Source organism: Octopus sinensis, linkage group LG14 (genome assembly GCF_006345805.1).
Source record: "Octopus sinensis linkage group LG14, ASM634580v1, whole genome shotgun sequence".
Taxonomy (NCBI): domain Eukaryota; kingdom Metazoa; phylum Mollusca; class Cephalopoda; order Octopoda; family Octopodidae; genus Octopus; species Octopus sinensis.
In genome coordinates, this window is record NC_043010.1 from 60,793,795 (window position 1) to 60,815,032 (window position 21,238).

Consider the following 21,238-nt stretch of genomic DNA (forward strand, 5'->3'; position numbering starts at 1 on the left):
ATAAATAAGTTCTGTATAGGCGCAGGCATGGCTGTGTGGTTCTGGGTTCAGTTCTATCGCATGGCACCTTGGGCAATGTCTTCTACTATAGCCTCGGGCCGACCAAATGCTTGTGAGTGGATTTGGTAGAAAGAAACTGAAAGAAGCTCATTGTATATATATATGTGTGTATATGTTTGTGTGTGTTTGTGTTTGTCCCTCCACCATTGCTTGACAACTGATGTTGGTGTGTTTACATCCTCATAACTTAGTAGTACAGCAAAAGAGGCTGATAGAATAAGTACTAGGCTTACAAAGAATAAGTCCTGGGGTCAATTTGTTCAACTAAAGGTGGTGCTCCAGCATGGCTGCAGTCAAATGACTGAAACAAGAAAACAATAAAAGAATACCTCTTAAAAAAAATGGAGTGGTCACATCTGGAAAACCTTTGATCATAATAGGTCTGCTTGAGCAGTGATGACTACTATTAACACCAATAACAACAACATCAGTAGTCACTCGACCAGCTAGAAATAAAAGCTAAATCTACTTCTATTCACATCCTACCATCTGATAAAACGAAGGACACATTGATTAATGTCGTTTTATATATTCTCTGAAAATAGATGGGATGGCCACAACTGGATGAAATCTTAACAGCCACAACAACACCAACAGCAAATGTTGCATTCTGTCTTGATTGTGGGCTCCTACCTGAAAGCACAGGTATTCAAAGCAACATCTTCATGGTCTCTCGACTACTTGATACACCTGTAGAATATCAGCCAAATCACCATCATTTCACACCTTCATCTTCATCAAGGTCCCTTAACTAATTCAGCCAGTGGTTGGGGTGCCACTCAAGGCTCTCTCATTATCAGCTGTTGTCAATGGTTTCTGTTCTCTGTCATGGGTAACAGGTTCTCCGTGTTGTTACCTGTCCAGTCCTTGATGTCATCAATCCATGATTTTCTCTGTCTGCCTCTCTTTCGTCCTGAAGAATGATTCTGAAGACAGAGATGTGGCAGGATACATAACCCTTCCAGGCAAGCTTTCATCTTTTTACCTGTGCAAGGTGTGTCTGCCAGTGTATTTGTTGATTTGCTGCCTCACAGAGCTGTTTTGTGCTCCATGTACGGGACATGTAAAAGCCTTCTGAAGCACTTGTGCTCAGATGCCTTGATTCTTTGCTCCATGTCACCTGTAAAAAAAGGGTTGGAATGCCTTTGATTCCAGGTTTAGCTCCATATCTGTTCGATCAGAACTGATCTAGGCTAAACTTGGCAGGCAAAAGCACGTGTCCAGGCTGTTCGACTACGTCTCACACAGTTCACTGCTGCATGTCAGAGTGTATAGTGTGGTCTTCAGATTGACAGAGACATGGCCCATCTGGAGCAACAGATCTGGAGATTACATCTGTGTATATGGTTGACTGCCTGAGTGATATGGATCACCTCAGTCAGATCTGACCTGGGGCTATACAACAACAACACATATATATATATACACTTTCATTATAAGATACAAAATCTCATCTGGTCATTCCAATCCAAACAGTATGCTTCACAGCCAAGGTCCTTTCTTTGAGCAAACACCTCTCTCTCTCTCTCTCTCTCTCTCTCTCTCCCTCTCTTTCTTTCTCTGGGTCTCTATGCCAACCTTTGGGAATACATTGCAGTTTGTCCCATTCCCCACCAAAAATGGCAGCCTCTCCAACCTTGCCACTACCAACCTATTACTCTTATTTCCAAAATCTCCAGCAATCATCCCTATCAGTCTCTCTCTCTCTCTCTCTCTCTCTCTCTCTCTCTCTCTCCAAACATGGCTTCTATAGCACCAGGTTTACCAGAAATTTTCTTTTTATTTCCCAATTGTCCCAGAGCCCTCAAAACTTTCATTCAAAGCAATGTCACTGCATTTGGTCCCAGTAAAGTGTCCACCTGTTCCTGTTATAAAAATGGCCTGAGTTCCCCACCAATTGTTTCCATCCATCTCTCATTTTATTTGAATTGCAATATTACAACACGTGCTCAGTACCTTCTAGAAATTGTGGTCCACCTCAAGCGTCGGTTATGTCTCTCAGGCTCTTCTTTCGCATGCTCTGGTTACTTCTCAGAAAACAAACATCTATGCACTTAATGCCACAGTTCTTCATCTTTTACCATTTAAATATTTCACCCCAAACACACACTGAATCCAAAAACAGAGAGAGATCTTGACAAGGGGGAGACATGACACTTTTGTCTCTTCCAGCAGCAGTAAAACTGAATCAGTACACCTGCCAAATGAACAATGCCCCACCCCAACACTCCTTGTGGTAGTCATTTTCATCATCGGTCATCATCATCATCATTGCTGCTGTCAATTTTATCATCATCATCATCATCATCACTGTCTTAACATCCACTTTTCCATACTTGCATGGGTGACAATCACTTTGTTGAAGCAAAATTTTCTGCGGTTGGATGCTCTTCCTGTCACCAACTCTCACCTATTTTGCCAGGTAATGTCTTACCTAGACTAACGAACACCTAACAACCTGCCCATATTTTCAGTAAAGGATTGTAAACAAACAACACCTTTTGCATTAATTGTGGTGTTTTGTTTACAAACAGCATGCACATGTGAAGACAAAAGAAATAAACACTCACACACATGCACACATGCACGCACATGCATGCGTGCGCACACACACACACGTGCATGCATCATCCAGTTTTCATCAACCAAATTTCACTTACATCAGTCAACTTGCAGCTTTATTCGTAGACACACCTGACAGCGTCCACACAATGGGAATGAACTCTCAACCCCATGCTTCGAAAGTAAGCATCTTGACTTCCACAGCTATACCAATGTCTGTGAATCCAGGTTCCATACAGACATGGACAGGCACACACTATCAGGTCATTAATAACAAAAACAAAAGGGTCACACGTTCTTCCCAAACCATAGATTCATGAGTCTGGTTTCCCAGATTCCCGCCTGGATGGGACACCAATCCATTGCAAGGTTACTCATTTTTACCGGCTCTGGGGACTGGAACAATGTGAAATGAAGTGTTTTGCTCAAGAACACAATGCATCACCCAGTCCAGGAATCGAAACCACAATTTTACAGTCATGAAGGTAACACCCTCACCACTAGGCTACATGCCTCCACAATCATTAACAACACACAACTAAAACTCTGAAAGTCACAACAAATGTTTGTCTTCCCAATTTCAAATAACTTTACACACATATAACAATGAGAGAATTTTGTTTCAGAGTCCAGAAATACTTTATCTCCTCTCATCTCATTTGGTCAAACTGGCAGCTCAGAATTGCTGGACTCACTCCACCAATCTTGATCCAGTACAGCATGAACAAGGTTACGAGAGGAACATCTTATCCATATACAGAGCCGGTCAATGGTCAATAGAGATATTTCCTGGCTGTCTGATATATAAAGATATTGAGATGATGAGGTGTCCATAATTGTGTGAAATAAGTTCTCACATAGCTCTCCACTAATGGCCAGCCTGGCTCAATATTGGTTGCAACAATGAGGGTTCCCGTTGATCCAATCAACAGAACAGCCAGCTCATGGAATTACGATGCAAGCGGCTGAGCACTCCACAGACATGTGTACCCTTAACATAGTTCTCAGGAAGACTCAGTATGAATGTGACAAAGCTAGCCACTCATTTTTGCCGGCTGAGTGGACTGGAGCAAAGTGAAATAAAGTGTCTTGATCAAGGACACAACACTGCCAGGAATTGAACTCATGACCTTATGCTCATAAGTCAAATACCTTAGCCATTAAGTCATGTGTCTTTAGAATGGCCTACAAAACACACATGTACCTCTCTCTGGTGGCATCAGTGATTGCAACAAGACTGCAAACCCTGATCTCTACAAATCTGCAGAGTTTAAATAAGACCCGAAATTGAGAAATACACATAGCTACTGGGAAAGTGCTGCTGCTGCTGCTGCTGCTGCTGCTGCTGCTGCTGCTGCTGCTGCTGCACTAATTACCATCCTGCAACAAATATAACAGATCATTTAAATAATTGACAAAATTCAATCACCATCAAAATCAATAAGTTCACCAAATCAATGGGGGAACTTCTACAAGGTCTCTCAACATGCTAGAAATAGCAGCCAAATCTCCAGGAACTTATACCCTACCATCCCTACCATCTATACCAGCAATAACACCATCACTACCATCTATACCAGCAATAACAACAACATCAAAAGCATTCATACCATCAATACTGTTCCCTTTCCTCTACATCAACCACATGGTATTACAGAGCAACCAGTGCAAGAGACACAATACTGGAGTTGAATGAAAGAGATAAAAGGAGTCGGGGAGTTGTGAGTGGAAAGAAGCAGTGGCCTCAGTAGTAGTGGTAGCAATAGCAGAATGAGGACACGTATCTTGTCCAGTGATTGCAAAATGTGTAGTATGTATGCGTTTACACATATTGTCTGAGTGTGTGAGAAAGAGAGGGAGAGAGAGAGAGAGAGTGTCTGTGTGAGTGTGTGTGATTATGATCGTGTGTTCCTTGCTGGCAGGAGTTGTATGGTTTAACAGGATCCAATGAGCCACAGAGCTGCGTCAGGCCACAATGTCAGTTTTGCTCTGGCTCCTACAGCTGGATGCCCTTCCTAACACCAACCACTTTACAGTATGTACTGGGTGCTTTTTTCATGCCACTGGCACCAGCGAGGTCACCAAATTACTTGCAAGACAACAAAAAAGACCCCTCAATTGAGTGAGAGCATTTTTGAGAGAGGGCAGGGACTTTCTGCCAGGCATTAAAAGTCTAAATCAGGATGATGGGACAAGCACATGTGTTTTGCTATAGAGGAGATAAAGATGGTGAGGATGAGGTGTTCTCAAGGCAGAGGAAGGTGAATAGAAGAGAGTATATGGATAAAGTATAAATGGGGGGGGGGGGTAGTTAATCAAGGTATGGGAGGAGGATGACAGGTGGTAAGAGATGGAGCCAGAGGTGAATGTAGTGAATGAGGAACATGGGTGGGAATATGGTTGATGGTAAATATCAGTAAGAAGGAGTGAAGGTGAAAGAGATTGAAGTGACCCAGGGAGGGGAAAGAAACAAGCTACTGGACAGGAAGGGCGAAGGCAGGTGTGTCACAAACCAGAGAGGAAGTCAAAGATGTGCGGGCGGGGGGGGGGCGTGAGGCTGGAGAGAGATGAAGGTTAGTAGAACTTAAATATGCTGGTAGTGAGAAGGGGAAAGATTGGGGGTCATAAAGGGTGGATACAAGAGTGTGTTGAAATGATAGGAGATATTATTGGAGGTGTTAAAGATGAGGTAAGATGTAGCTAAGAGGAGAGGGAGAGATAAGTGAAGGCACAGAAAGGGTGTGATTGGAGGGAAACAGTGTGGGAAGGGAGGATAATTAGAATGGCGGATGGACATTAAAAGGAAGTGGTTCCAGGAAGTGGGGGAGGAAGCAACTTGGGGGTGAGGTGTGTGCTGATTCTGCTCTCAACTGATGACAGCAACTGTAAGAAGAATGATGGAGGGATGAGTGTTAGGAAGAGGAGTTGTGAGAAATGTTCGTTGGAAGGAAATTGGGTGTAGGGCCAGGGTCCTATGTGTACAAGTATAATGCTTTTAGAACCTTGCTTTTGCCATGAATAAAAGGGTCTTCTTAGCAAATCACCAAACATTTCAGTCCTTTGTCGCTTTCTCCGTGAGGTTCAGCATCTTAGGATCAGCTTGCACTACTTCATCCCATGTCTTCCAGGGTCTCCCTCTGCCATAAGTACCATCCAATTTTAGCAACAGACACTTGTTTATACAACTGTCATCATCTATACACATCATGTACGCATCCTACCTGAGCAGTCTTCTCTCTTGCATGCTACGTCTCATTCCTCTTATACCTGATTTTTCTTTCAACACATTCACAGTTTTGTCACAAATGGAAATTGTAGTTGTGATCCCCATGCTGGTGGCACATAAGAAGCACCATCCGAATGTGACCAATGCCAGCACTATTTTGACTGGCTTCCATGCCAGTGGCACATAAAAAGCACCCACTATACTCTTGGAGTGGTTGGCATTAGGAAGGGCATCCAGCTGTAGAAACATTTCCAGATCAAACTGGAGCCTGGTGCAGCTTTCTGGCTTCCCAGACCCCAGCCAAACCGTCCAACCCATGCCAGCATGGAAAGCGGATGTTAAATGATGATGATAACAGTTTGTCGTTATACAGTTTGTCATACACACTGACATTGCGCATCCAACAGAGCAAGTTGGTTTTATGTCTTTCTAGTTTTCGTATGTCCTCTGCATTCAGGGCCCACATCTCACAACAATGTATCACTGCTGTTCATAAACAATCCTCATACAATCTACCCTTCATTCTGAGAGAAAGATTGTATGATGCTTGCCTTGCCCCAATGAGAAACTGTCGGAACTTCTTAAAGATATTGTAAATTCTTTTTCTTGGTGGTAACAAAAGTATTGTTATTGTTAGGAATATCTTCAAGATTTCAGCTCTTATCCTTTATACTACACTTGAGTTTCACCTCTTATCCTTTATACTACACCTGAATTAGGCATTGCAAACCAAATTAGTCTTCACCTACAGGAGGGTTCAATCTGCAATTTCATATCAACCATCAATTAGTCTCAGCAGTCATCTCTATCTTCCAATCAGATTTCTTCAATTGTTTGGATTCCAAACTTATTTTCTGCAAGAAATAACACATTGATGTATACTTAGGAGACTGATTCCTCAATGTTACCCTATCTACACTAGTTTAAGAGATACTTTATTATCACTGATTGTTTAAAAAATAAGGGGGGTGAAAAAAATTGCCATGACAGACAGGGACCATTTTGAGATTTTGCTTATATAAACATACATACACATATTCATATATATATATATATATATATATATATATATATTCACACATTCAGTAAAGCAATATAAACACTGCAAATGCAGATGTAAGCTCACAAACAAAACACACTCGTATACATGGGTGTGTGCATGTGTTTGTGTGTCCGTGTATATATGTTTGTTCCTTCTCGAGCCATGCCTGGCTCATATATATATATATATATATATATATATATATATATACACGTTGAGGGACATGGCCTAGTGGTTAGAGCAGCAGACTCGCAGTTGAGGGATTGCAGGTTCGAATCTCAGACCAGGTGATGTGTGTGTTTATGAGCGAAATACCTAAACTCCAAGCAGCTCCAGCAGAAGGTAATGGCAAACTTCTGCTGACTCTCTCGACACAACTTTCTCTCACTCTTTCCTCCTGCATCTTGCAGCTCACCTGAGACAGAACGGCGTCCCGTCCAGGTGGGGAACCTATATGCCAAGGAAACCAGGAAACCGGCCCTTATGAGCCAGGCATGGCTCGAGAAGGAACAAACATATATACACGGACACACAAACACATATACACACCCATGCACACACCCATGTATAAGAGTGTGTTTTGTTTGTGAGCTTACATCTACATTTGCAGTGTTTACATTGCTTTACTGAATGTGTGACATGCATTTATTGTGCTGTTCCTCTTGTCAAAAAGTCATCCTGGCAGTTTGTGACTTTGAAGCCATGTCTAATAAGGGATCTTTTATGTGTAAAACAGATGAGGATTAGCCTCAGGAAGGACATCCAGTTGTAAAACAATGCCTCGAATAAGATGTTCGTCCAATCCATGCAAGCAAGGGAAAATGGATAAACGAATAAATACAGGTGTGAGTGTGCATAAGGCAGAGTAATCAGAGTCAGACAGAATGCATTGGGGCAGAATAGTTAGCATTCTGGGTAAAATGCTTTGGGGAATTTCACCAGTCTTTATGTTCTGAGTTCAAATTCCACCGAGGTTGACTTTGCCTTTCATCCTTTTGGGGTCAATAAATTAAGTACCAGGGAAACACTGGGGTTGATGTCATCAACTAGTCCCCTCCCCACAAATTTCAGGTCTTGTGCTTTTAGTTAAAAAGATTATTATTATCATTATCATTATCATTATTATTATCATTATCATTATTATTATCATTATCATTATTATTATTATTATTATTATCCAGTCGGGGCGGTGCTGGCAACGGCATGTAAACCATCCGATCGTGGCCGTTGCAAGCGCCGCCCCACTAGCCTCCGTGCCAGTGGCACGTAAAAGCACCATCCGTTCATGGCCGTTGCCAGCCCCGTCTGGCTCCCGTGCCGGTGGCACATAGCACCATCCGTTTGTGGCCGTTGCCAGTCTCGCCTGGCCCCCGTGCCGGTGGCACGTAAAAGCTCCATCCGTTCGTGGCCGTTGCCAGCCTCGCCTGGCCTCCATGCCGGTGGCACGTAAAAAGCACCATCCGTCCATGGCCGTTTGCCAGCTCCATCTGGCACCTGTGCGGGTGGCACATAAAAAGCACCCACTACACTCACGGAGTGGTTGGCATTAGGAAGGGCATCCAGCCATAGAAACACTGCCAGATCAGACTGGACCTGAGGCAGCCTTCTGGCTTCACAGACCCCAGTTGAACCGTCCAACCCATGCTAGCATGGAAAGCTGACGCTAAATGATGATGATGATGATGATGATGATGATTATCATTATTATTATTATTATTATTATTATTATTATTATTATTATTATTATTATTATTATGTTTTTTCCTTCTTTCTTCAAATTTTCTTCTGTTACTCGCCGAGTGTTTTCCATACACCTAGGGCAGAGAAGGGCATTGCATGCATTCCCAGATTACACACGCAAATTCACAGATAAAATATGTATTTAAAAATTAATAAATAAATAAATTCATGGATGGATGTTATTTTCACAGTGATAGCACTCTTCTCAGTACATGAGCCGTTCCAGTTAATACGATTTTTTGCACTTCCTGTAGGGATGGTAAGCCTGGAATCATTTTCAAATAGGTTTCAGTACCTTTTTTTTATCATTCCTAGAGATCCTACAATCACTGGTACTGTAGTCGCCTTGAGATGCCACATTTTTTTCAATTTCTATTAGCAGGTCTTTATATTTACTAATCTTGTCAAATTCTTTCGCTGCTATATTGTGATCACAGGGAATACTCATGTCAATTAATAAACACATCCTTTTTGTCTGATCTTTTATAATAATATCCGGTTTATTAGCTTTTACAGTCCTGTCAGTGTGCACGGGGAAGTCCCATAGAATCGACACATTTTCTCCCTCAGTCCCTATTATTATTATTATTATTATTATCATTATTATTATTATTACTATTATTATTATTATTATTATTACTATTATTATCATCATCAAAGGCAGTGAGCTGACAGAATCGTTGGCATGCTGAGCAAAATGCTCAGTAGCATTTCGTCTATCTTTATGTTCTGAGTTCAAATTCGACCAAGGTTGACTTTGCCTTTCATCCTTTTGGGGGTCAATAAAATAAGTAGCAGTTAAGCACAGGGGTCACTATAATCAACTACCTCACTCCCTGAAATCGCTGGCCTTCTACTAAAAGTTTAAACCAATTTTTGTTCTGGGTCTCTGCACCCTGAGTTCAACTTTCTCTGAGGTGGGGGGTCAATAAATAAGTCGACAGCCCAGTGCCAGTCTAACCCTTTCTGCAACATTTTGCATGTTTCTCTTGATCAATGGTGAAAGAGTCGAAGAAGGGGTCTGTATCAGTCCACAACTACCTGAGCAGCCAAAACAATTAGCAAAGACATGGCACCCACTCTCAGGTCCCCTTGGATTGTGCTTGGAATGACAGCCAGAGTACGTGTGTGCATAAAATATATAAGTGTGCGAACGTGTTTATTTATATATATATGGACGTTAAACAATGATGATGATGATATGTGTGTATATATATTTGTATGTGCCTATACGTATGTGTGTGCATGTATAAACGTGACACTGATAACACAGCAGTAAAGTTAAACTTGCTAATTTTATAGTTTTACAGTTTTGTGTATGTATGAATATTTACCTGTGAGTGTAAATGTGTGTGTGTGTGTGTGTGTGTATATGTGTATAAAACTGTGTGAGTGTTCAATGTGTTTGTGTGTACATTCTTGTATCTGTATTGTATACAATATGTGTGTGTGTGTGTGTGTGTGTGTGCTTATGAGACAGTATGGTATAAGTTTTTGTGTGTGTATATGTTGTGTATGTATACATGCATATGTACATTTGCAGCCATATCTGGGAGATATGAGTTTTCTTTTTTAATCCTGAAGACCCAGGTCCAATACCAGTGTGTGGCATCTAAGGCAAGTGTCTTCTACTATGGTTTCAGGTTGACACAAGCCTTGTGAGCAAAACTGGACAGACATGTTAGGAATGAGGAAAGGATGTCAAGAGGCAATGGTTCGGGGAAGAGGGAGGGATGAATAGAAGGGAGAATGTGAGTAGTGATAGGAGGGAGAGAATGGTAGAGGTGGGAGGAACGAGAGAGGGAGACAATGATAGCTACATGCTGGTTGTTGGTAAAGAGGTTGAATAGAAAACCAACAGCAATATTATTGGGGTAGCAATAAAGATGGGTGATGATAGATGAAGAGTGACATGATGATGGAGTGAATGATGGCTGAGAGAAATAGAAGGGTGACGGAGATGAGATGGAACATGGACAAATCAAATCATATGCCATATCTCAAAACACAGCTGATATATAATGAATGGAAGGGAGGCTGATGAGGAAGACAGAAGATGAAGATTTAACCCTGTCTGTGATGCATGACGGAGAAACACTATACTGCCCAAGCACTATCACCACCACCACCACCACCATTTGAAATACATTTTACTATGTGCCGGTGGGGAAGTAACACCATGTGTTACTATTCACTAAGGGACTTTGTCATCTTCATGAGGTTCACTTCCTGGAGATCAGTCTTCATCACTTCATCCCATGGTTTCCTAAGTCTCCTTCTTCCATTCACTTTGATTGCTTGGCACTCCTTTATACAACCGTCACTTCCATACACATCACCTGCCCATACCAGTATGGTCTTGTCTCTTGCACACAGCTTTTGTTTTCTCTTATATTCAATATTCCTCCATGTTCCATCATTCATGCACATCCAGTGAAGCATGTTTGCTTTATTTCTTTATCATCATTGCAAAACTTCCACATACAAGGCCTATGCCTTGCTATTGCACAGCATCTCACTCCATACACCAGGATCATACATTCTGCCCTTCATCACATTTTACTCCAACTATTAGGTAGAAGGAAAATCTCAGAAGAGCTGAACAGCAAAAGGTCTTCAGAAAAAAAGCACCCTTCATGCAAGTATTTCAGCCCTTAACTCCTTGCACTCAATCGGAGCCAGACTATTCCCAGATCATGACGTCTGGATACCCCTTTGCTGCCATATTCTGTGCTTCTGTCTGAACAGCAACACTCCTGGATGGTTAAAGTGCCCCAGAGCCAAGGTATCTTGGATGCTGTAGCCATTTCAGCCTGAGACACCAGTTGATTGTTTGGTAAATTACACCTTTTGAAAGACACTTCCATCCCTCCTTGATGAGATCCAGTTGGAACCACCCATGGACAAGTGGATGAGTATTCCTCAGACATGAGCACCTTTAGTGTAATTCTCACACTGTGTTAGTAGCTTGACACAATGTTGGAAAGGCAGAGAGAAAGACACAGAGACAGGGGGAGAGAGGAAAGTAAGAATCGACCCCAATATTGAACTGGTACCTTATTTATAAGCCCCTTGAGAAGATAAAAGAGAAATCTGGCCTTGGTAGAGTTTGAACTCAGAATGCAAAGAGTCAGGATGAATACTACGAGGTATCTGGCCCAACATTTTAATGAATCTGCCAATGTAATGCCCACAACACATACACACAGATGTGTATACACACACTCACAGCTTCAATACACATGCACATATATGTTTGCATACATACATGTTCACTTTCTCAAATACATACATATAAATTTATATACACACATATATTTGTAGAGGCGCAATGGCCTAGTGGTTAGGGCAGCGGACTCGCGGTCGCAGGATCGCGGTTTCGATTCTCAGACTGGGCGTTGTGTGTGTTTATTGAGCGAAAACACCTAAAAAAGCTCTACGAGGCTCCGGCAGGGGGTGGTGATCCCTGCTGTACTCATTCACCACAATGGCGGTGCCCCAGCATGGCCACAGCTCAAGAGCTGAAACTGGAAAAACAAAAACAAACAAACAAACACATGTTCATTGCCTTGCACATACACACCTATGTTCAGATGCTCACATGTTCACTACACCAAACATATACATTTGTTCATACTGTGATCATTACCAGCGTTGCCTTACTGGCACTTGTGCCCCATGCTAGTAGGGTGCTAAGAGCACCATCCAAGTGTTATCATTGCCAGAGCGGCTAACTGGCCTCCGTGCCAGTTGCATGTAAAAGACACCTTTCGAGCGTGATCACTACCAGTGTCGCCTTACTGGCACTTGTGCTGGTGACACGTGTAAAAGCATTTGAACGAGGTCATTGCCAGTACCACCTGACTGGCCCCCGTGACGGTAGCAGGTAAAAGCACCCACTACAATCACGGAGTGGTTGGCGTTAGGAAGGGCATCAAGCTGTAGAAACTTTGCTAGATCAAGATTGGAGCCTGGTGCAGCCATCTGGTTCACCAGCCCTCAGTCAAATCGTCCAACCCATGCAAGCATAGAAAGTGGACGTTAAACGATGATGATGATGATGATGATGCTCACTGCCTTAAACACCACACACACACACACACATGGTCACTACTTCAAACACTCAAATGTTCATAAACACACAAATATTTACAAGTGTATATGAATGTTTGAGGTTTGTGACCAAATGGTTAACATGCTGGGTTCATGATCATAGAGGTGAGGGTTCAATTCCCAAAAAAACCTTGCAGGGTTTACTATCCTTGAGCAAGACTCTTCATTCACGTTACTCCAGTCTTACCAGCTGAGTAGCTGTGTAGCTCTCTCTCTCCCTCCATTGATCACATTCTCTCAGGGTCAAATGTGTGATGGTTGAGAGGATGTCTATATGTCCTCGTGACCCCATAAACACTTAAAAAAATTAACAAATTAACAAATTAACAATTAACAAATGGTACAAGCTTCTACATATTAATATCTTTTATCTTTGATCTTTAACTAGTTTCAGTCATTGGACTGTGGCCATGCTGGGGCACTGCCTTGAAGAATTTTTGCTGCGTGAATTTACCCTAGGACATATTTTTTTTTCAGCTTAGTTCTTGTTTTATCAGTCTCTTTTGTCGAACCACTATGTTACAGGGACGTAAACACACCAACACTGGTAGTCAAGCAGTGGGGGGGGGACAAACACAGACACAAACATACATACACACACATATATTATATATATATATACATTTGCACATAAACATACACACACGTATATATGTGTGTGTGTACATGTGTGTGTGTGTACGTGTGTGTGTGTGTGTGTATACGTGTGTGTGTGTGCTTACAATACACTTTCAGTTTCTGTTTACAAAATCCTCACAGAGATTTGGTCTGCCTGAAGCTATAGCAGAAGGCACTTGCCCAAGGTGTCATGCAATGGGACTGAACCAGGAACTCTGTAGCTGGAAAACAAACTTCTTACCACACAGCCATGCCTGCACCTATATTTATATATATATATACCGGAGTAAACAAATAAATGTGAAACAAGGTGGAAAAAAGAGTACTCAAATACCAGAGGTAGAGTAATATGCTTTATTTAAAACAGCAGAAAATTCAACAAAACCTATTACTCTGAGTTTCACGTTGCCGTTCATGGAAATATCTAAAACGAATAAATTAATCCTCCCTTTGTGTAAATCTAAATGTAAAAAGAAATCACATACCTTTGTCAACATATCGGTTCCATTCTAGCAAAAACTGTCCGATGAACGGCAACGGGAAACTCAGAGTAACAGGTTTTGTTGAATTTTCTGCTGCTTTAAATAAAGTATATATATATATATATATATAATATATATATATATATATATACATACACACACACACATACATAAAAGCTAAGCTTTACTCATCTGCATTTATATATATTGGAAAGCAGACGTTAAACGATGATGATGATGATGATTAATGTAGGCGTGTGTGTGTGCGCGCATGCGCAAGTGGCCTGGTGGTTATAGCAGTTCACTTCTCAATCACTTTGTCCCATGTTCAATACTGCTGCATCTCCTCTTCACGAAGGGTCATTTACTCATTTACATAAAAGTTGGTCCTAATGTATGTATGTATGTATGTATGTATGTATGTATAGTGACATGTACACATACATACATATATATGTACATATGCATGTTTGTAAGTATGTATTCATGTATGTATAACTTAAAACTGCATCTGATAGTGGGGCCCTGATATGGGAGTTCCAAGGTTTTTAAGGAGTGTAGAACCACCTCGTAGCTACCATTGTTCCCAGATCTATTCTGACCCAGAATACTAGCATGTGTTTGGTTCCCAGCCATGGGTCAACTAACAAATGTGATGACAACCCGTCAGAGCAGAGGGACCCAAAAATATACTTAGTTGGTGTCAGGGTGTGCAGTTTAAATGACTGGAAGTGATGGACCCCTAGCTTTTAGGAGAAAGACACTCTGATATAAAACCTGCAGTTTTATGGGATTAATGGTCATCTCACTTCAGCCTGTCATTAAGTACTAATCTCAGAGACTCAGATAATGATATTCATGCTATACAAGCATTTATCACGATAATCCATTGCTGTACAGATGTCTCTTTATGTCTCTACCGAAAACCTTAAGGTGATGGCAGAGGGCCAATGTGTGTGGACCTTACCAGTTGAAGGTGCACAGTAAGTTACAACTTTCATCTGTCACCTATCCTCCAAATGACGCATATATGCCATGCGATGGAATAGTCATCTGAGAGGTCATGGACGGAAAGCCAGAAATGGCATTGACACCAAGGAAGCACAAGAAGATGGTAATCATCTGTGAAGATAAAGCAATGTATGCATGAATGTATGCACACATATATGTATGTATGTATGTATGTATGTATGTATGTATGTATGTATGTATGTATGTATGTATGTATGTGTGTGTGCAGATTTGTATGTTTTGTGTTATGTATGTCTCCTCATGCATATAGTTACATATCTAGACATGTTCATATATATTTAAATGATAAACTTCTGGAAAGTTTTACAGATTTTTACAGTTCCAGTGATGGATTGGATCTGTAGTCTTCGAATAAGCTTCTTCTTTCTGGTTTTGAGAAGCCTAATTTCTCAAGATGTATGTATGTATGTATATGCATACACACGTACATTCAAAAATACATACATATATACACACACACATGGTGGTTGTCAACTCATAGACAATGTCACTGACAAATTACCTTATTCTACGTCAGGGGTTCTCAACTATTTTTTTGTTATTTGTGTTGGTTCTATGGCTGTCTACTCCTTTCTCCCTCTCTCCTGGCTTTCGCAGCTCCAGAATAGCAATGTGGCCTTTGGGGGATGGGTATTATTATGAATTTTATGTCCATACAGTCTTGTCTGTCCACATATTTTCAGTCCTCTTGGTACTCACAACCAGCCCACACAAGGGTGGTGCCGAGTCAAAAATCACCAATGCTACCAATGCCCGGAAATATGACTCTTGTATTCTTCCAGCCCATATCTAGTGACACAAGTTTGAAGGGAAGCGTGTGGGGCACCAACTCTGCCTGTTACTTGCGTTGTCAAGTTTCAAAGACTGAAGGAGAGAGAAATAAAGGATTATTTCTATTTATAGAGACATCATTCAGTAACACCCAAAGGGTTATTGTTAGCCAAAGAAGGGGACAGTCATTTTATGAGATTTATTTTTAACTTTTGCTGGATAATATTTTTTCAGTTCAATTATAAAACTGTATTTACATTAAAGTTGAATTAATCACAATCATGAGTAAAGATTAATTGTTGACAAAGGTATGTGATTTCTTTTTACATTTAGATTTACACAAAGAGAGGATTAATTCATTCGTTTTAGACATTTCCATGACAAACCATAATAGTTCAACCACCACTGACCAATGCCTTAGCTGCAAATTGAAACACTTTTATATCTCACGGTCTGTCTCTGTGACTTGTTTCCTGATGAGGTTCAATACAATGAAGCTATAAGTCTTATGATACTCTGCCTGTAGTTAATAAATGTAATGAATATTCACTTTATGTTCATCAACTCCAGACAAATGTTCTTTTCCTGCTACCAAAATAGAAGTGTTGAGTTAGTTGAGGAGACAGTATCAAGAGAATGGTTTGCAGGATTTGTTACAGCATTCAAATATCATCATGGTCGACTTTGCCTTTGTCTTTTATGGTCAACAAATAAAGGACCAACTTGCCCTTTTCTGTGGAAGATTCCTGTTTCTCTCTCTCTCTCTCTCTCTCTCTCTCTCTCTCTCTCTCTCTCTCTCTCTCTCTCTCTCTCCCTCTAGTTGTGTAAAGAAGTGCCAATCTCTAACTGGGGAGGGAACCTGTGGGAGAGGTAGACCCAGAAAGACATGGGATGAGGTGGTGAAGCATGATCTTTGAACTTTGAGCCTCATGGAGGCAATGACTAGTGGCTGATGCTGGTATCACGTAACTGGCACCCATGCTGGTGGCATGTAAAAAGCACCTTTTGAACATTGGGCCTCATGGAGGCAAGGTGGCCGATGCCAGTAGCATGTGGAAAGCACCTTTTGAGTGTTGGGCCTCACGGAGGCAATGACAAATGACCGAGACCTTTGGCATTATGTCATGCTTGCGAAGACGACCCATCTAGCCAAGTGAAATTACAGTCATGGCAATACTGGTGTCACGCAAATGGCACCCATGCCAGAGGCACATAAAAGTACCCACTACACTCTCAGAGTGGTTGGCATTAGGAAGGGCATCCAGCTGTGGAAAACCATGCCAAATCAGACTGGAATCTGGTACAGCATTCCAGCTTACCAGCCCTGGTCAAACCATCCAACCCAAGCCAGCATGGATAATGGACATTAAATGATGATAATGATGATGATGATGACCCCTTTGGTTACTATTTTATTCTGGTGGACTCCCACAACCATTCGATGTTCAAACATAGATATTTCTTTCAAAATTCCTATTTTGTTTTTCACACGCTCACCTGTGTAGGTGGATTAAGTAAAGTATCATCTTTTATCTTTTACCTGTTTTAGTCATTAGAGTGCGGTCATGCTGGAGCACTGCCTTGAATTTTTAGTCGAATGAATCGACCCCAATACTTATTTTTTAAGCCTGGTACTTATTCTATTGGTCTCTTTTGCCAAACTGCAAAGTTACAGGGATGTAAACACACCAACACCAGTTGTCAAGTTGTGATGATGAGGACAAACACACACACACACACACACACACACACACACACACACACACATATACACACACATATACACACCTCTCTCTCTCTATATATATATATACACACACACACACACACACAACACACACACACACATATGCATATATATATACAATGGGCTTCTACCAAATCCACTCATTTGGTCAGCCCGTGGCTATAGTAGGAGACACTTGCCCAAGGGGCCATGCAGCAGGACTGAACCAGGAACCATGTGATTAGGAAGCAAGCTTCTTACCCCACAGCCACTCCTCTGCCTGTTAGAGAAAGAAACCTGACTGTTTTTTGCAATACATACCAATGCATACATCTAAAGCAAAATTTCTTTTCAGGGGCCCTTAAAAAACTACTGTCGATCTGTAATTTATATTTTGTTGTGTGGACCCCACCAAAATTTTATATGGACCCATGGGGACCATATAGACCTCGGATAAAAACCACTGTTCTAGATCAATGGTTCCCAGAGTGGGCAGTATTACCACCACCACTGGGAAAAGTTGGATGGGGCCTTGAAGAAAAATGGGGTGATTATGGGGTTGTCAAAGGGAGTGCTTGTTGGCAATACCCACCCACATACTTTTGTCATGTTTAGGAAATAGTGCTTAAAACATCATCTGTACAAAGTTGTTTGAAAGTTGGTTTTCTTCTCAAAACAAGCACAAAAATAAAGAAAAAAAACCAAAAGTTTACAAAAAAATTAACCATAAAATTCCCAAGAGAATTTACATACATAAATCTCTTTGCGTGTGCGTGTGTGCTAAGGATGTGTTTCTTCTTGTTTCAATGTCGTACCAGACATATCGTACCAGACATATCGTTAGCAATATTCCCCAGAGATCTCCTATGCCTACTACAGGAAATGTTTGATACCAATGCCAAATATGTGTGTATATATGTACAAAAGTGTGCTTGTATATATATATATACATGTGTATACACACACACACATATGTATACATACATGCATATATATATATGAACACTTGTATATATATATAGGGTGCAGCCATCTGGTTCACCAGACCTCCGTCAAATCGTCCAACCCTTGCTAGCTTAGAAAGCGGATGTTAAACAATGATGATGATGATGATGATGATGAGGGTGTGGTGAATGAACTGTCGTCTAAGTTACACAAAAATGAAAATAACACTGACATCTCATTTTAACAGATATATTTACCAAAATTACATAAAATATCTTGAAATACTAAAGAGTAAATTTATTCAATAAAATCGCCATTGGCTTCAGCCATGGCCTCAAGACGACTTTGGAATCTCCTGAAACTCTTCTGGACAGTCTCCTTGTTTCAGTTGGTGAATGCTGCTATAATCCTTGCCTTCAGTTTATCTTTGGTGTCATAAAGAGTTTTGTTGGTTTCTTGCTCAGCTGTACCCCATACATAATAATTAAAATGGTTGCAGTCTGGGGAGTTAGGTGGCCAAATGTTAGGGGTGATGTGGTCGCAGAGATTGTCTGACAGCCATGACTGGATACTCCTGCTTGTGTGGCATGGTACAGAGTCTTGTTACCAGACAGGGTCTTCCAGCAGCCACCCTTTTCACCCAGAGCAGCACTACTTCCTCCAGGCACTTGATGTAGGCCTCCATGTTGAGTCTGAGGCCATGTGGGGAGATGAAGGGAGGCCTAACATCATCATAACCATTGATCAATCGAAACCCCATGATGGTGACTGGATGTTTGATTTTTATCACTCTCAGTACATGTCCTCTGATTGACACCCAAACACTCTGAAATGTTCATGTTGGAGCTTCCAATGCAAATGCCAAGCAGTACAGCATGTCCTTTCCAAATTTCTGGCAGAATGAATTGTGTCATGGTGTTGTTGCTCTCACAGATGGTGCCCAACTGACCCTACTATACTGTGTAGTCAACAAAATCAAAAACAAACAATGCTCATGTGTGAAATTAAAAATATAGAATGGCAACAATTTACCCATCACACCCTGTATAATGTATATATGAATATATGCATCTTTGTGTGTGTGTATATGTATATATATATATATAGTTAATCCAAACATGAAAACACAAAGAGAAAACACAACAATGCGAGGACATGGAACAAGTATAGTGTTATTGGACGCTCAGGAAAGAAGATATATATATATGTGTATATATATATATATATACATACATAATCGAAATCGATCAATGGAAATTGCGGATGTGTTACCAGTGCCGGTGGCATGTAAGAGAACCTTCCGTTTCGTGACCGTTGCCAGCACCGCCCCGTTTCGTGTCCATTGCCAGCCTTGCCTGGCCCTCGTGCCGGTGGCACATAAAAAGCACCATCCGTTCGTGGCCGTTTGCCAGCTCTGTCTGGCACCTGTGCGGGTGGCACGTAAAAAGCACCCACTACACTCACGGAGTGGTTGGCGTTAGGAAGGGCATCCAGCCGTAGAAACACTGCCGGATTTGACTGGGCCTGATGAAGCCTTCTGGCTTCACAGACCCCAGTAGAACCGTCCAACCCATGCTAGCATGGAAAACGGATGCTAAACGATGATGATGATGATGATGATGATAAAACACACACATATGTGCCTTCATATATAAATATATACATATATATGCGCAGTGCATGAAGTTCCTTGTTTCATTGGGTTTGCAAAGGAGGGATACATTATTCATTATCCTAAGTCTCTTATAAGTATGTTAATTTTCATATTGTGTGTCAGGGCTGAGGCCTTGTGAACAATTTAGAAGCTACGGGCTTCGTGTGATAGGAGTGGAGGAGCTGCACACCGTTATTTACAGTTCCTAAGTTTGCTTAATTAGGAACTGTAAACAACAAAGTACAGCTCCTCCACTCCTATTGCATGAAACCCATAGCTTCTCAATTAGCATACTGATAGCAGACTTAGTTAGGACAATACATACATACATACATACATACATACATGCACACACACATACATACATACATCGTGAATTCATATGTATATGTATATATGTATATATAGACACATTTACTTGAATGTGCACCTATACATACATATGTTTTTTATTTATAAATAGTTGAGTCACTGTATTCATTATAAATATGTTACCACCCTATTCTTTAGAGGAGTGTGCTTCTTTTTCGGATATATGATATGATATATATATATAAATATATATATAAAGTTAATCCAAACAAGAAAGCACACAATAACAGAACAACGCAAGGACGTGGAACAAATATAGAATTATTGGAGGAAAGAAGGAAAGAAGGAAAGAAGGAAAGAAGGGGGGTTGAACGTTTCGAGCGGAGCTCTTCGTCGGAAACATAGAAGGAAAGATCCAGAGAAGGGAAGACAGGAAAAAAATCGCCAACAGTACACACGAGGTCACATTTTGAAATATACATACACACAGAAACACACACAGAGAAAGAGAGAGAGAGACTAGTTGGGGCTCGTTACTTTCACTAAACAAATTATTTACAATTTTAATTCCGATGTATTTCAAACAATTGTTGTCTTGAGTTTGTATTTTTTAAGGTAAAGGTAAGAGATTATTTCTTATTTTCCATAATCGGTATTTTGACTTTTGTTCTAAGTAAAGTTTGATTTTATCAAAATTATGAAAATTTCCTAACTTTTCAGTATCAGACAAACTTTACAATTTCTCTTTGTATATTTACTTTAAACATAGACGTCAATCAATAGACTCCTACAATGGTTAAAATAAGTCATTATAAATATAGATTCATATATATATTTTTAGAATTTGTGGAGTATTCAGTTGGAACTCATCATTTTACCAAACCGATTTCTTTGATTTTCTGTGCTTTCAACAATTTTCTCAAAATTATATTTTAGAAACTCTATCATTACAAAT

General features: G+C 40.7%; 1 protein-coding gene across 1 annotated transcript in view; it reads left to right on the plus strand.

Moving 5' to 3' along the window:
• LOC115219434 (protocadherin-like protein) overlaps window positions 1-21,238 on the plus strand; it is a 106,991-nt gene that overhangs the window by 4,958 nt on the left and 80,795 nt on the right. The gene's annotated exons all lie outside the window — the stretch shown is intronic.